At 44.1% G+C, this 18,084-nt stretch overlaps 1 pseudogene; it reads left to right on the top strand.

Annotated features, from left to right (window-relative positions):
* The first annotated feature begins 1,172 nt into the window (after positions 1–1,172).
* LOC119277919 lies at positions 1,173–4,913 on the top strand (annotated as a pseudogene).
* The last annotated feature ends 13,171 nt before the right edge of the window (positions 4,914–18,084 follow it).

The following is an 18,084-nucleotide window of genomic DNA, read 5'->3' as shown; positions in this document are numbered from 1 at the left end:
GGAACACAAAAAATAATGAAGCTAATATTAATTCACAACTTAATTTACTGCAGATGGATTTGACTTCTCTTGCGTGATGACCTTGCAAGATTTCTAGCCGCTAGCAATTGCCGAATTCCAAATATCAATTCAACAGCTATGACGAAGCCGATAGCATTGAGAAACGGTCTAATCCTAGTAGGGCAAGTGGGATGCAACAAGCTTTTGGTACACTCTAACTCTATGGATGTTATTGCCACGATGAAGAACTATGGAACTCAGTCGGTGTCGCTGCTGCAGTTTATGAAGAATGATCCTTCCTTTGTAGAGGTTCTGCTATTGTCAAGATCGATCACTGACCTAGAGAAGCCAATCAAGTTAGCTCATTTTTTACCTCGTAATTCCAAGAGTTCTAGTGCTATTTTGTGGCAACAACATGAACCACCTGACGTAATATTCGCGCACCTAACAAATGATGTAACTTTTATACTCCTTCCGTCCCAAAATATAAGAATGTTATTAACACTAGCATAGTGTCAAAAACGTTCTTATATCTGAAACAGAAGGAGTACCATTTTGAATAAAGTCACGACCATGGTTTTTCCTAAAAAGCACACCAAGAGAATTAGGGAGAGATAACAACTTACATAAAGATTCTAACAAACTCACGCACACTTTAGTACTCCCTCCGTCTCAAAATAAGTGTTTCAACTTTGTACTAACTTTATTTTGGGACGGAGGGAGTAGTTGATTACAACGATGTAATGATTCAAACTCCGCCAAAAGCTCCGACAAGTACATCTAACAATAAACTTTGGATTTGTATACTACTCCCTCCGTTCGGAATTACTTGTCTCGGAAATGAATGTATTTAAAACTAAAATACATCTAGATACATCCATTTCTGCGACAAGTAATTTCGAACGGAGGGAGTACAATTTTGCAAGGATAAGTCAGTGGTAAAAGCTGTAACGGAATCGACATCCAAAACGGCAGCTATTCTTGAGAAAACGCCACCCGCGTCCGTTGCATACACGTACACGTTGTCAATCATCGCCAATCTTATCTCCCATTCATCGTGAGCCAGTGACCGATCGGTCTACAAATTGGAGTGTGGCTTGACTGTCTGGAGTAGGCAAATACGACTGGACACTATGATGCTCGGTGCTCGTGGAACATGTGTTTCTGCCACGCACTGCCTACGCTACGTGTGAAGCGAGGTAACTCTCCCTAGTCCCTACGCGCCTTGTCTTACATATACTCTATCTTGCCACTCCACAGCACAGAGTATCAGAACACGCGCACGCATGCACATGGAGAGATCTAGAGAAAGACACACAGAGAGAGAGAGAGAGATGGCGGCCGGTGGCATGAGCAGGGAGGAGAGGTGGAGCCTGGCCGGCGCGACGGCGCTCGTCACCGGCGGCAGCAAAGGGATCGGGTACGTGATCATACTGTAATCTAATCAGCTAGCTTAGGTACGAAGACGCAATTTACTGTACTATAGTCGTTGATCGACCGATCGATGCATATATTCATGTGCTTATCGATGGGTGGAGAACAGCCACGCAATCGTGGAGGAGCTGGCGGGGCACGGGGCGCGGGTGCACACGTGCGCCCGGAGCGCGGCGGAGCTGGAGGAGTGCCGCCGCCGGTGGGAGGCCAAGGGGCTCCCGGTCACCGTCTCCGTCTGCGACGTCTCCCTGCGCGCCAGCAGGGAGCAGCTCATGGAGACGGCCAAGCAAGTTTTCGACGGCAAGCTCGACATACTGGTAAGTGGCCGTAACCAGTAACTTCGAGGACTTGGACTCGTCTTTCTGAAATCTTCAGAGTTTGTCAGTTCAATCTGATTAACTTCAGATTGAGATTGCAAATGGGCTCTAAAATTCCACCCAATCCAAAGAGGTTCGTCTGGATTTAAAGGGCTAAGTGTTTTCTCTGGACCATTCCTAATCTATGCAGGTGAACAACGCGGCGCAGATTCTAGCCAAGGCGGCCGTGGAGTGGACGTCGGAGGAGTACACGCACCTCATGGCGACCAACTTTGAGTCGTGCTTCCACCTGAGCCAGCTCGCGCACCCCTTGCTCCTCAGGGCCTCCATCGCTGGAGGAGGTAGCATCGTCAACATATCCTCCCTCGGGGGGCACGCTTGGGTTCCCGGGCCTCACAATTTACAGCATGACAAAAGGTAATTCCCTCCAGTTATCCTACTTTTGAAATTCGAGTATTATTATAGCGCCCATGTTAAAATAGAAACTTTCAAATAATGACGGTTTCAGAAAATAGTGGTTTAATTTGTACTTTAAAGATCAAGTAAATGTCTGAAATAACAACCATTTAATACTAGCTAATATGTCTGTGTGTTGCAATGGAAAAAAACAATCAAGTTATGCCAAGATGAGATAAGGACTAAAATGTTTTTCATAAACTACGTATGAATCATGTCATGATGAGATAAGGGACTTTTAAAAATTCATTTTAGAAATTGAAAATGTGATGGTCTCATCATGACTTGATTTCCTAAGACGCCACAATGAAATACTTTTTGGCTGAGCAAAATGCATTGGCGACCATGCCATAACTAGACTGATGAATGATGTGTCTTGCCTTGACCTAGCGTCGCGGTGTTTTCCATGACGAGTAATATTGTGGTATCAAAATAAACATAGTTATGTATGGAGGCAAATCTGATATTTAGTTATTTTCATATAGCTTGCAAAAACTAACGCTGTGTCAAATTTTTGGGGGGCTAAGCGTTGTACAGAACAGGGAAATCATTTTTTACCCGGCGCGCGATGGACTAAATAAAATAATAAAACGGCCACTATAGATAACCTAAAAAATCTCTATGTAAGATCCGGTTTGTTTTGTTCATTATTTGCCGATTTGTTTCAATGGACCTGTTTGAATTTTAGTGAACATTTTCTAAAATTTCATAGACATTTTTAAAAAATTCCTGAATATGTTTCAAACACACGATTATTTTTGGGGCTACTTGTTGTACAGAACACGGGTTTTTTCTAACGGCAGCAATGGACTAAATAATATCATAATACGACCTCTACAGATCACCTAAAAAACCTTTCTGTAAGCGCCCGTTCGTTTTGTTCGTTATTTAGGATCTGTTTCAGTGGATTTGTTTGAATTTTTGTGAACATAATTTCATGGATTTTTTTAATAATTTCCGAATATGTTTTGTATACACGATCATTTCTAAAAAATATGATCATTTTTATTTCACGAAGATTTTCTTTGAAATCATGAATGTTTTATAATATGTTAACAGTTTTTTTAAAACAGTCTTGCTAAACTGAGACTCCGTTAGGTCTCAGCCGGTACTATATCCATGAGATCTTACATATAGATCCGTGCAAAATCTTCTTTTCAGTTTTTCTTTTTCTCTCTTGCATGTTATGTCACTTGACTGATACTTGGTTAAATCTCAGTCAACTGAGGCCTAGCCACACCGTTTTTAAAATCACAAACATTTTATGATTTCCCAATTACTTTTGGAATTCACAAACATTTTATGGTTTGCAATTTTTTTTAAATCACAACTTTTTTGAAATTTGGAGTTTTCGAAATCCTGAATTAATTTTTAAAATGTAAAACAAAAACAGAAATGAGAAAAGAGAAAGCAAAAACCCGAAATGAAAAAATAGGGCTTCACGCTCCACACATGGGCTAGCACATGAACACGGTGAGAAGAGGAGGCGTACTCGAAAAAGAGAGAAAAAGGAAAGACCCTGGGATCGAACCCGGGTCTCTGTAGAAGACTGAGGCCTTAATCATTGTGGTGCTTGTGTGCCTGTGACAAATGAGGGTATAACTGTATAAGAACCAAACACGATGATGACTTTAAAAAACGAATTGTTTTCTTCACTCATAGGTGACATAGTGAGTAATTTATGACAACTTCGGGGATAATTTTTCACCGGACGGGCAGGAGCACTAATTACTTTATTAATAGGTATAGACATAGATGTTTGTAAAATCCAAAAAAATGAACGGTGTACTTTCCGATGCAAATTCACACACATGATTTTAGGTTCTATTCAATCTCAATATTTCTGGATATCAGTAGTCCAGTGCCTATTGATTCTTTCCTTGTCTCAAACGACGATGTTTTTGGAGACGAGATCGCACTATAACTTTTCAGCTATCCAGTCTAACTACTTGTAAAAAAAAACTCAAAGAAGCTCTAATTGAAGGTATTCATAACCGTGACTCCATCCAACTTACAACTGATGCATAAGACTGACACCTCTTTTTCGTCTTTAATATACCAGGATGAATTAACCAGCTTACAAGGAGCCTTGCTACCGAATGGGCCCAGAACAAGATCCGGGTGAATTGCGTCGCCCCAGGCGCGACCAAGAGTGACATGTTAAACAGCGTAGGCACCGACCGAGTCTTCATTAAAATTACATTCAGAAAATACACAAGCAAAACTATTTAGCCTAATTAGTTATGACTTTTACGTATGTAGTAGGATTCTCTTCTAAGAAACAAATCATTTGGTGAACTGATCATTTGTGCGTGGAACAGCTTCCACCGAAAATTAAAGAGAACGAGTTGACGAGGACTCCGATGCGGCGGGCAGGCGAGAGCCAGAGGAGGTGGCTGCAGTGGTGTCGTTCCTCTGCATGCCAGCGGCATCCTTCGTCACCGGCCAAGTCATCACCGTTGATGGTGGTCGAACAATTAGTGCGTAGTTAATTATTAAGAGGGCCTCATCGATTAAACTCTTCTGCATGCAGATTCAATAATAAAGTAGCAAGTAGGTAGCAAGCACCTGAGTGTTGTCCCCTAGTATAATTATTTTGCTACATTGTTGTTAGTTTTTAATGTATTTCTAAAGTAGAATTGTCTATTTTACTAGCTAAGCAAGCGTGGACGCACGCAAGATGCATGGTTTTGGATGTTGCAAAAATTCGCAGTAGTGCGGAAACGCCTGCTGCCGTCCATCTACGTTGTGACCTGTGCACATGTATTTTGCGGAAATTCATTGGAAAATGGATGAAAATTCTTACGTATCTCCTTCTCTCAGTTCTCTTCATCTAGGCAACATGCATCATGGTCCCTTAGGCCCCTCTCAATGCTCCACCTTGTACAGGTGCTAAGGCTGCTATGTAGGCAAAAAGTCTGATGTGGCAAGGTAATTAAGAGGAGAGAGATGAGTGTGGTGACACCAGGAAGAAACAATGCCAAACGCGAGAACCTAGGCAAAACACTTAAATGGAAGGATCCCACCAATGCATGAAGAACTTTAGTTACAAAATCATTAAATCAAGGATGCTTGGCATCAACAAGTTAAGCACCTATGCATTGGGGCCTTTAGTTGCTAAAGTTTTTAATGTGCTTAGCACTGAAAGAAATATGCCCTAGAGGCAATAATAAAGTTATTATTTATTTCCTTATATCATGATAAATGTTTATTATTCATGCTAGAATTGTATTAACCGGAAACATGATACATGTGTGAATACATAGACAAAACTATAGTCACCAGTATGCCTCTACTTGACTAGCTCATTAATCAAAGATGGTTATGTTTCCTAACCATAGACATGTGTTGTCATTTGATTAATGGGATTACATCATTAGGAGAATGATGTGATTGACATGACCCATCCCGTTAGCTTAGCACATGATCGTTTAGTATTCTGCTATTGCTTTCTTCATGACTTATACATGTTCCTGTAACTATGAGAATTATGCAACTCCCGTTTACCGGAGGAACACTTTGGGTACTACCAAACGTCACAACGTAACTGGGTGATTATAAAGGAGTACTACAGGTGTCTCCGAAGGTACATGTTGAGTTGGCGTATTTCGAGATTAGGTTTGGTCACTCCGATTGTCGGAGAGGTATCTCTGGGCCCTCTCGGTAATACTCAGCACTTAAGCCTTGCAAGCATTATAACTAATGAGTTAGTTGTGAGATGACGTATTACAGAACGAGTAAAGAGACTTGCCGGTAACGAGATTGAACTAGGTATTGGATACCGATGATCGAATCTCGGGCAAAACGTATGTTGTTATGCGGTTTGACCGATAAAGATCTTCGTAGAATATGTAGGAACCAATATGGGCATCCAGGTCCCGCTATTGGTTATTGACCGAGAATGGTTTTAGGTCATGTCTACATAGTTCTCGAACCCGTAGGGTCCGCACGCTTAACGTTTCGATGACAGTTTTATTATGAGTTTATAAGTTTTGATGTACCGAAGTTTGTTCGGAGTCCCGGATGTGATCACGGACATGACGAGGAGTCTCGGAATGGTCGAGACATAAAGATTGATATATTTGAAGCCTATGTTTGGACATCGGAATGGTTCCGGGTGAAATCGGCATTTTACCGGAGTACCGGGAGGTTACCGGAACCCCCCGGGGGGTTAATGGGCCTACATGGGCCAAGAGGGAGAAGAGGAAGGAGCCAGGAGGGGGCCGCACGCCCCTCCCCCTCCTAGTCCGAATAGGACAAGGGAAGGGGGGCGGTGCCCCCCCCCCCCTTTCCTTCCCCTCTTCCTCCTCTTTCCCCTTTCTCTCCTACTCCTACTTGGAAAAGGGGAGTCCTACTCCCGGTGGGAGTAGGACTCCCCCCTTGGCGTGCCCCCTAGGCCGGCGGCCTCGTCCCCCTTGGCTCCTTTATATACGGGGGCGGGGGGCACTCCATAGACACACAAGTTGATCTACGGATCGTTCCTTAGCCGTGTGCGGTGCCCCCTTCCACCAGATTCCACCTCGGTCATATCGTCACGGAGCTTAGGCGAAGCCCTGCGCCGGTAGAACATCATCATCGTCACCACGCCGTCGTGCTGACGAAACTCATCTCTGGAGCCTTTGCTGGATCGGAGGGCCGGAGATCGTCATCGAGCTGAACGTGTGCTGAACTCAGAGGCCCCGTACGTTCGGTGCTTGGATCGGTCGGATTGTGAAGATGTACGACTACATCAACCGCGTTGTGCTAACGCTTCCGCTTACAGTCTACGAGGGTACGTGGACGAACACTCTCCCCTCTCGTTGCTATATCATCACCATGATCTTGCGTGTGCGTAGGAAATTTTTTGAAATTACTACGTTCCCCAACAGTGGCATCCGAGCCTAGGTTTTATGCGTTGATGTTATATGCACGAGTAGAACACAAGTGAGTTGTTGGCGATACAAGTCATACTGCTTACCAGCATGTCATACTTTGGTTCGGTGGTATTGTGAGATGAAGCGGCCCGGACCGACATTACGCGTACGCTTACGCGAGACTGGTTTCACCGTTACGAGCATTCGTGCTTAAAGGTGGCTGGCGGGTGTCTGTCTCTCTCACTTTAGCTGAATCGAGTGTGGCTACGCCCGGTCCTTGCAAAGGTTAAAATAGCACCAACTTGACGAACTATCGTTGTGGTTTTTGATGCGTAGGTAAGAACGGTTCTTGCTAAGGCCGTAGCAGCCACGTAAAATTTGCAACAACAAAGTAGAGGACGTCTAACTTGTTTTTGCAGGGCATGTTGTGATGTGATATGGTCAAGACGTGATGCTATATTTTATTGTATGAGATGATCATGTTTTGTAACCGAAGTTATCGGCAACTGGCAGGAGCCATATGGTTGTCGCTTTATTGTATGAAATGCAAACGCCCTGTAATTGCTTTACTTTATCACTAAGCGGCAGTGATAGTCATAGAAGCAATAGATGGCATAACGACAACGATGCTACGATGGGGATCAAGGTGTCGCGCCGGTGACGATGGTGATCATGACGATGCTTCGAAGATGGAGATCACAAGCACAAGATGATGATGGCCATATCATATCACTTATATTGATTGCATGTGATGTTTATCCTTTATGCATCTTATCTTGCTTTGATTGACAGTAGCATTTTAAGATGATCTCTCACTAATTATCAAGAAGTGTTCTCCCTGAGTATGCACCGTTGCGAAAGTTCTTCGTGCTGAGACACCACGTGATGATCGGGTGTGATAGGCTCTATGTTCAAATACAACGGGTGCAAAACAGTTGCACACGCGGAATACTCAGGTTATACTTGACGAGCCTAGCATATACAGATATGGCCTCGGAACACGGAGACCGAAAGGTCGAGCGTGAATCATATAGTAGATATGATCAACATAGAGATGTTCACCATTGAAACTACTCCATCTCACGTGATGATCGGACATGGTTTAGTTGATTTGGATCACGTGATCACTTAGATGACTAGAGAGATGTCTGTCTAAGTGGGAGTTCTTAAGTAATATGATTAATTGAATTTAAATTTATCATGAACTTAGTACCTGATAGTATCTTGCTTGTCTATGTTTGTTTGTAGATAGATGGCTCGTGTTGTTGTTCCGTTGAATTTTAATGCGTTCCTTGAGAAAGCAAAGTTGAAAGATGATGGTAGCAATTACACGGACTGGGTCCGTAACCTGAGGATTATCCTCATTGCTGCACAGAAAAGTTACGTCCTGGAAGCACCGTTGGGTGCCAGGCCTGCTGCTGATGCAACTGACGACGTTAAGAACGTCTGGCAGAGCAAAGCTGATGACTACTCTATAGTTCAGTGTGCCATGCTTTACGGCTTAGAACCGGGCCTTCAACGACGTTTTGAACGTCATGGAGCATATGAGATGTTCCAGGAGTTGAAGTTAATATTTCAAGCAAATGCCCGGATTGAGAGATATGAAGTCTCCAATAAGTTCTATAGCTGCAAGATGGAGGAGAATAGTTCTGTCAGTGAACACATACTCAAAATGTCTGGGTATAATAATCACTTGATTCAACTGGGAGTTAATCTTCCTGATGATAGTGTCATTGACAGAATTCTCCAATCACTGCCACCAAGCTACAAGAGCTTCGTGATGAACTATAATATGCAAAGGATGAACAAGACTATTCCCAAGCTCTTCGCGATGCTGAAAGCCGTGGAGGTAGAAATCAAGAAGGAGCATCAAGTGTTGATGGTTAACAAGACCACTAGTTTCAAGAAGAAGGGCAAAGGGAAGAAGAAGGGGAACTTCAAAAAGAACGGCAAGCAAGTTGTTGCTCAAGAGAAGAAACCCAAGTCTGGACCTAAGCTTGAAACTGAGTGCTTCTACTGCAAGCAGACTGGACACTGGAAGCGGAACTGCCCCAAGTATTTGGCGGATAAGAAGATGGCAAAGTGAACAAAGGTATATGTGATATATATGTTATTGATGTGTACCTTACTAATGCTCGCAGTAGCACCTGGGTATTTGATACTGGTTCTGTTGCTAATATTTGCAACTCGAAACAGGGACTAGGATTAAGCGAAGATTAGCTAAGGACGAGGTGACGATGCGCGTGGGAAATGGTTCCAAAGTCGATGTGATCGCGGTCGGCACGCTACCTCTACATCTACCATCGGGATTAGTATTAGACCTAAATAATTGTTATTTTGTGCCAGCGTTGAGCATGAACATTATATCTGGATCTTGTTTGACGCGAGGCGGTTATTCATTTAAATCAGAGAATAATGGTTGTTCTATTTATATGAGTAATATCTTTTATGGTCATGCACCCTTGAAGAGTGGTCTATTTTTATTGAATCTCGATAGTAGTGATACACATATTCACAGTGTTGAAACCAAAAGATGCAGAGTTGATAATGACAGTGCAACTTATTTGTGGCACTGCCGTTTAGGTCATATCGGTGTAAAGCGCATGAAGAAACTCCATACTGATGGGCTTTTGGAATCACTTGATTATGAATCACTTGGTACTTGCGAACCGTGCCTTATGGGCAAGATAACTAAAACGCCGTTCTCCGGTACTATGGAGAGAGCAACAGATTTGTTGGAAATCATACATACAGATGTATGTGGTCCAATGAATGTTGAGGCTCGTGGCGGATATCGTTATTTTCTCACCTTCACAGATGATTTGAGCAGATATGGGTATATCTACTTAATGAAACACAAGTCTGAAACATTTGAAAAGTTCAAAGAATTTCAGAGTGAAGTAGAAAATCATCGTAACAAGAAAATAAAGTTTCTACGATCTGATCGTGGAGGAGAATATTTGAGTTACGAGTTTGTTCTACACTTGAAACAATGCGGGATAGTCTCGCAACTCACGCCACCTGGAACACCACAACGAAATGGTGTGTCCGAACGTCGTAATCGTACTTTACTTGATATGGTGCGATCTATGATGTCTCTTACTGATCTACCGCTATCGTTTTGGGGTTATGCTTTAGAGATGGCCGCATTCACGTTAAACAGGGCACCATCAAAATCCGTTGAGACGACGCCTTATGAACTATGGTTTGGCAAGAAACCAAAGTTGTCGTTTCTTAAAGTTTGGGGTTGCGATGCTTATGTGAAGAAACTTCAACCAGATAAGCTCGAACCCAAATCGGAGAAATGTGTCTTCATAGGATACCCAAAAGAGACTATTAGGTACACCTTCTATCACAGATCTGAGGGCAAAATTTTCGTTGCTAAATTCGGATCCTTTCTAGAGAAGGAGTTTCTCTCGAAAGAAGTGAGTGGGAGGAAAGTAGAACTTGATGAGATAACTGTATCTACTCCCTTATTGGAAGGTAGTTCATCACAAGAACCGGTTCCTGTGACAACTACACCAATTAGTGAGGAAGCTAATGATATTGATCATGAAACTTCAGACCAAGTTTCTGCTGAACCCCGTAGGTCTACCAGAGTAAAGATCCGCACCAGAGTGGTACGGCAATCCTATTCTGGAAGTCATGTTACTTGACCATGATGAACCTACGAACTATGAGGAAGCGATGATGAGCCCAGATTCCGCAAAATGGCTGGAGGCCATGAAATCTGAGATGGGATCCATGTATGAAAACAAAGTATGGACTTTGGTTGACTTGTCCGATGATCGGCAAGCTATTGAGAATAAATGGATCTTTAAGAAGAAGACTGACGCTGATGGTAATGTAACTGTCTATAAAGCTCGACTTGTTGCGAAAGGTTTTCGACAAGTTCAAGGGGTTGACTACGATGAGACTTTCTCACCCGTAGCGATGCTTAAGTCTGTCTGAATCATGTTAGCTATTGCTGCATTTCATGATTATGAAATCTGGCAAATGGATGTCAAGACTGCATTCTTGAATGGACTTCTAGAAGAAGAGTTGTATATGATGCAGCCGGAAGGTTTCGTTGATCCAAAAGGTGCTAACAAAGTGTGCAAGCTCCAGCGTTCCATTTATGGACTGGTGCAAGCATCTCGGAGTTGGAATAAACGCTTTGATAGTGTGATCAAAGCATATGGTTTCATACAGACTTTTGGAGAAGCCTGTATTTACAAGAAAGTGAGTGGGAGCTCTGTAGCATTTCTAGTTTTATATGTAGATGACATATTATTAATTGGAAATGATATAGAATTTCTGGATAGCATAAAGAGATACTTGAATAAAAGTTTTTCAATGAAAGACCTTGGTGAAGCTGCTTATATATTGGGCATCAAGATCTATAGAGATAGATCAAGACGCTTAATAGGACTTTCACAAAGCACATACCTTGACAAAATGTTGAAAAAGTTCAAAATGGATCAGGCAAAGAAAGGGTTCTTGCCTGTGCTACAAGGTGTGAAGTTGAGTCAAACTCAATGCCCGACCACAACAGAAGATAGAGAGAAAATGAAAGATGTTCCCTATGCTTCAGCCATAGGCTCTATCATGTATGCAATGCTATGTACCAGACCTGACGTATGCTTAGCAATAAGCTTAGCAGGAAGGTACCAAAGTAATCCAGGAGTGGATCAATGGACAGCGGTCAAGAACATCCTGAAATACCTGAAAAGGACTAAGTATATGCTTCTCGTATATGGAGGTGACAAAGAGCTAGTCGTAAGAGGTTACGTCGATGCAAGCTTTGACACTGATCCGGACGATTCTAAATCGCAAACCGGATACGTGTTTATATTAAACGGTGGAGCTGTAAGTTGGTGCAGTTCTAAACAAAGCGTCGTGGCGGGATCTACATGTGAAGCGGAGTACATAGCTGCTTCTGAAGCAGCAAATGAAGGAGTCTGGATGAAGGAGTTCATTTCTGATCTAGGTGTCATACCTAGTGCATCGGGACCAATGAAGATCTTCTGTGACAATACTGGTGCAATTGCCTTGGCAAAGGAATCCAGATTTCACAAGAGGACCAAGCACATCAAGAGACGCTACAATTCCATTCGGGACCAAGTCCAAGTGGGAGACATAGAGATTTGCAAGATACATACGGATCTGAATGTTGCAGACCCGTTGACTAAGCCTCTCTCACAAGCAAAACATGATCAGCACCAAGACTCCATGGGTGTTAGAATCATTACTATGTAATCTAGATTGTTGACTCTAGTGCAAGTGGGAGACTGAAGGAAATATGCCCTAGAGGCAATAATAAAGTTATTATTTATTTCCTTATATCATGATAAATGTTTATTATTCATGCTAGAATTGTATTAATCGGAAACATGATACATGTGTGAATACATAGACAAAACTATAGTCACTAGTATGCCTCTACTTGACTAGCTCATTAATCAAAGATGGTTATGTTTCCTAACCATAGACATGTGTTGTCATTTGATTAATGGGATTACATCATTAGGATAATGATGTGATTGACATGACCCATTCCGTTAGCTTAGCACATGATCGTTTAGTATTCTGCTATTGCTTTCTTCATGACTTATACATGTTCCTGTAACTATGAGAATTATGCAACTCCCATTTACCGGAGGAACACTTTGGGTACTACCAAACGTCACAACGTAACTGGGTGATTATAAAGGAGTACTACAGGTGTCTCCGAAGGTACATGTTGAGTTGGCGTATTTCGAGATTAGGTTTTGTCACTCCGATTGTCGGAGAGGTATCTCTGGGCCCTCTCGGTAATACTCATCACTTAAGCCTTGCAAGCATTATAACTAATGAGTTAGTTGTGAGATGACATATTACAGAACGAGTAAAGAGACTTGCCGGTAACGAGATTGAACTAGGTATTGGATACCGACGATCGAATCTCGGGCAAGTAACATACCGATGACAAAGGGAACAACGTATGTTGTTATGCGGTTTGACCGATAAAGATCTTCGTAGAATATGTAGGAACCAATATGGGCATCCAGGTCCCGCTATTGGTTATTGACCGAGAATGGTTTTAGGTCATGTCTACATAGTTCTCGAACCCGTAGGGTCCGCACGCTTAACGTTTCGATGACAGTTTTATTATGAGTTTATAAGTTTTGATATACCGAAGTTTGTTCGGAGTCCCGGATGTGATCACGGACATGACGAGGAGTCTCGGAATGGTCGAGACATAAAGATTGATATATTGGAAGCCTATGTTTGGACATCAGAATGGTTCCGGGTGAAATCGGCATTTTACCGGAGTACCGGGAGGTTACCGGAACCCCCCGGGGGGTTAATGGGCCTACATGGGCCAAGAGGGAGAAGAGGAAGGAACCAGGAGGGGGCTGCGCGCCCCTCCCCCTCATAGTCCGAATAGGACAAGGGAAGGGGGCGCCCCCCCCCCCTTTCCTTCCCCTCTTCATCCTCTTTCCCCTTTCTCTCCTACTCCTACTTGGAAAAGGGGAGTCCTACTCCCGGTGGGAGTAGGACTCCCCCCCTTGGCGCGCCCCCTTGTTGGGGAACGTTGCAGAAAATTAAAATTTTTCCTACGGTTTCACCAAGATCCATCTATGAGTTCATCTAAGCAACGAGTCAAGGGAGTGAGTTTGCATCTACATACCACTTGTAGATCGCGTGCGGAAGCGTTCAAGGGGATGGTGATGATGGAGTCGTACTCGACGTGATTCGGATCACCGATGACCAAGTACTGAACGGACAGCACCTCCGCGTTCAACACACGTACGGGACGGGAGACGTCTCCTCCTTCTTGATCCAGCAAGGGGGGAGGAGAGGTTGAGGAAGATCGCTCTAACGGCAGCACGACGGCGTGGTGTAGTTGGTGCAGTAGTACTCCGACAGGGCTTCGCCAAGCGCGTACGGAGGAGGAGAGGTGTTGGGGAGGGGAGGGGCTGCTCCTTGGCTTGTGTGTTGCAGCCCTCCCCTCACCCCTCTATATATAGGGGAAGGGGGAAAGGGGGGGCGGCCCTCTAGGGAAAACCCTAGGGGGGGGGCGGCGGCCAAAGGGAGAGGGGAAGAGGGGTGGCTTGCCCCCCAAGCCAGGGGGGCGCCCCCTTTAGGGTTTCCCCCTCCCTTGTCCTAGCCGCATGGGCCTAGGTGGGGAGGCGCGCCCAGCCCACTAGGGGCTGGCTCCCTGCCCCACGTAGCCCATGTGGTCCCCCGGGAGGGGTGGCCCCACCCGATGGACCTCCGGAACCCTTCCGGTGGCCCCGGTACAATACCGGTATGCCCCCGAAACTTTTCGGTGTCCGTTTGACAACTTCCCATATATAAATCTTTACCTCCGGACCCTTCCGGAACTCCTCATGATGTCCGGGATCTCATCCGCGACTCCGAACAACATTCGGTAATCACATACAAGTCTTCCTAATAACCCTAGCGTCACCGAACCTTAAGTGTGTAGACCCTACGGGTTCGGGAGCCATGCAGACATGACCGAGACGCTCTCAGGTCAATAACCAACAGCGGGATCTGGATACCCATGTTGGATCCCACATGCTCCTCGATGTTGTCATCGGATGAACCACGATGTCGAGGATTCGATCAAACCCTGTATACAATTCCCTTTGTCAATCGGTACGTTACTTGCCCGAGACTCGATCATCGGTATCCCAATACCTTGTTCAGTCTCGTTACTGGCAAGTCACTTTACTCGTACCATAATGCATGATCCCGTGGCCAACACCTTGGTCACCTTGAGCTCATTATGATGATGCAGTACCGAGTGGGCCCAGAGATACCTCTCCGTCATACGAAGTGACAAATCCCAGTCTCGATCCGTGTCAACCCAATAGACACTTACGGAGATACCTGTAGTGCACCTTTATAGTCACCCAGTTACGTTGTGACGTTTGATACACCCAAAGCACTCCTACGGTATCCAGGAGTTACACGATCTCATGGTCGAAGGAAGAGATACTTGACATTGGCAAAGCTCTAGCAAACGAACTACACGATCTTTGTGCTATGCTTAGGATTGGGTCTTGTCCATCACATCATTCTCCTAATGATGTGATCCCGTTATCAACGACATCCAATGTCCATAGCCAGGAAACCATGACTATCTGTTGATCATAACGAGCTAGTCAACTAGAGGCTCACTAGGGACATATGGTGGTCTATGTATTCACACGTGTATTACGATTTCCGGATAATACAGTTATAGCATGAATAAAAGACAATTATCATGAACAATGAAGTATAATAATACTTCTATTATTGCCTCTAGGGCATATTTCCAACAGTCTCCCACTTGCACTAGAGTCACCAATCTAGTTACATTGTGATGAATCGAACACCCATAGAGTTCTGGTGTTGATCATGTTTTGCTCGCGAGAGAGGTTTAGTCAACGGATCTGCGACATTCAGATCCGTATGTACTTTGCAAATTTCTATGTCTCCATCTTGAACATTTTCACGGATGGAGTTGAAACGACGCTTGATGTGCCTGGTCTTCTTGTGAAACCTGGGCTCCTTGGCAAGGGCAATAGCTCCAGTGTTGTCACAGAAGAGTTTGATTGGCCCCGACGCATTGGGTATGACTCCTAGGTCGGTGATGAACTCCTTCACCCAAATCGCTTCATGCGCTGCCTCCGAGGCAGCCATGTACTCCGCTTCACACGTAGATCCCGCCACGACGCTCTGCTTGCAACTGCACCAGCTTACTGCTCCACCATTCAACATATACACGTATCCGGTTTGTGACTTAGAGTCATCCAGATCTGAGTCGAAGCTAGCGTCGATGTAACCCTTTACGACAAGCTCTTCGTCTCCTCCATAAACGAGAAACATGTCCTTTGTCCTTTTCAGGTACTTCAGGATATTCTTGACCGCTGTCCAGTGTTCCTTGCCGGGATTACTTTGGTATCTTGCTACCAAACTTACGGCAAGGTTTACATCAGGTCTGGTACACAGCATGGCATACATAATAGATCCTATGGCTGAAGCATAGGGGATGACACTCATCTCTTCTTTACCTTTTGCCGTGGTCGGTGACTGAGCCGTGCTCAATCTCACACCTTGTAACATAGGCAAGAACCCTTTCTTGGACTGATCCATTTTGAACCTTTTCAAAATCTTATCAAGGTATGTGCTTTGTGAAAGACCTATGAGGCGTCTCGATCTATCTCTATAGATCTTAATGCCTAATATATAAGCAGCTTCTCCAAGGTCCTTCATTGAAAAACATTTGTTCAAGTAGGCCTTAATGCTTTCCAGAAATTCTATATTATTTCCCATCAAGAGTGTGTCATCTACATATAATATGAGAAATGCTACAGAGCTCCCACTCACTTTCTTGTAAACGCGGGCTTCTCCATAAGTCTGCATAAATCCAAACGCTTTGATCATCTCATCAAAGCGAATATTCCAGCTCCGAGATGCTTGCACCAGCCCATAAATGGATCGCTGGAGCTTGCATACTTTGTTAGCGTTCTTAGGATCGACAAAACATTCCGGCTGCATCATATACAGCTCTTCCTTAAGATGTCCGTTAAGGAATGCCGTTTTGACGTCCATCTGCCATATCTCATAATCATAGTATGTGGCAATTGCTAACATGATTCGGACGGACTTCAGCTTCGCTACGGGAGAGAATGTCTCGTCGTAGTCAATCCCTTGAACTTGTCGATAACCCTTAGCGACAAGTCGAGCTTTATAGATGGTAACATTACCATCCGCGTCCGTCTTCTTCTTATAAATCCATTTGTTTTCTATCGCTCGCCGATCATCGGGCAAGTCTGTCAAAGTCCATACTTTGTTTTCATACATGGATTCTATCTCGGATTTCATGGCTTCAAGCCATTTGTTGGAATCTGGGCCCGCCATCGCTTCTTCATAGTTCGAAGGTTCACCGTTGTCTAACAACATGATTTCCAGGACAGGGTTGCCGTACCATTCTGGTGCGGAACGTGTCCTTGTGGACCTACGAAGCTCAGTAGCAACTTGATCCGAAGTACCTTGATCATCATCATTGTTTTCCTCTTCGGTTGGTGTGGGCATCACAGGAACATTTTCCTGAGCTGCACCACTTTCCCGTTCGAGAGGTAGTACTTCATCGAGTTCTACTTTCCTCCCACTTACTTCTTTCGAGAGAAACTCTTTTTCCAGAAAGCATCCGTTCTTGGCAACAAAGATCTTGCCCTCGGATCTTAAGTAGAAGGTATACCCGACAGTTTCCTTAGGGTATCCTATGAAGACGCATTTTTCCGACTTGGGTTCGAGCTTTTCAGGTTGAAGTTTCTTGACATAAGCATCGCATCCCCAAACTTTTAGAAACGACAGCTTAGGTTTCTTCCCAAACCATAATTCATACGGTGTCGTCTCAACGGATTTAGACGGTGCCCTATTTAAAGTGAATGTAGCTGTCTCTAGAGCGTATCCCCAAAATGATAGTGGTAAATCGGTAAGAGACATCATAGACCGCACCATATCCAATAGAGTGCGATTACGACGTTCGGACACACCGTTTCGCTGAGGTGTTCCAGGCGGCGTGAGTTGTGAAACGATTCCACATTTCTTTAAGTGTGTACCAAATTCGTGACTTAAGTATTCTCCTCCACGATCTGATCGTAGGAACTTTATCTTTCGGTCACGTTGATTCTCTACCTCATTCTGAAATTCCTTGAACTTTTCGAAGGTCTCAGACTTGTGTTTCATTAAGTAGACATACCCATATCTACTCAAGTCATCAGTGAGAGTGAGAACATAACGATATCCTCCGCGAGCCTCAATGCTCATTGGACCACACACATCGGTATGTATGATTTCCAACAAGTTGGTTGCTCGCTCCATTGTTCCGGAGAACGGAGTCTTGGTCATTTTGCCCATGAGGCATAGTTCGCATGTGTCAAATGATTCATAATCAAGAGACTCCAAAAGTCCATCAGCATGGAGCTTCTTCATGCGCTTGACACCAATGTGACCAAGGCGGCAGTGCCACAAGTATGTGGGACTATCGTTATCAACTTTACATC

Source organism: Triticum dicoccoides, chromosome 3B (genome assembly GCF_002162155.2).
Source record: "Triticum dicoccoides isolate Atlit2015 ecotype Zavitan chromosome 3B, WEW_v2.0, whole genome shotgun sequence".
Classification (NCBI taxonomy): Eukaryota; Viridiplantae; Streptophyta; class Magnoliopsida; order Poales; family Poaceae; genus Triticum; species Triticum dicoccoides.
This window is presented reverse-complemented; position numbering and strand designations above follow the sequence as displayed.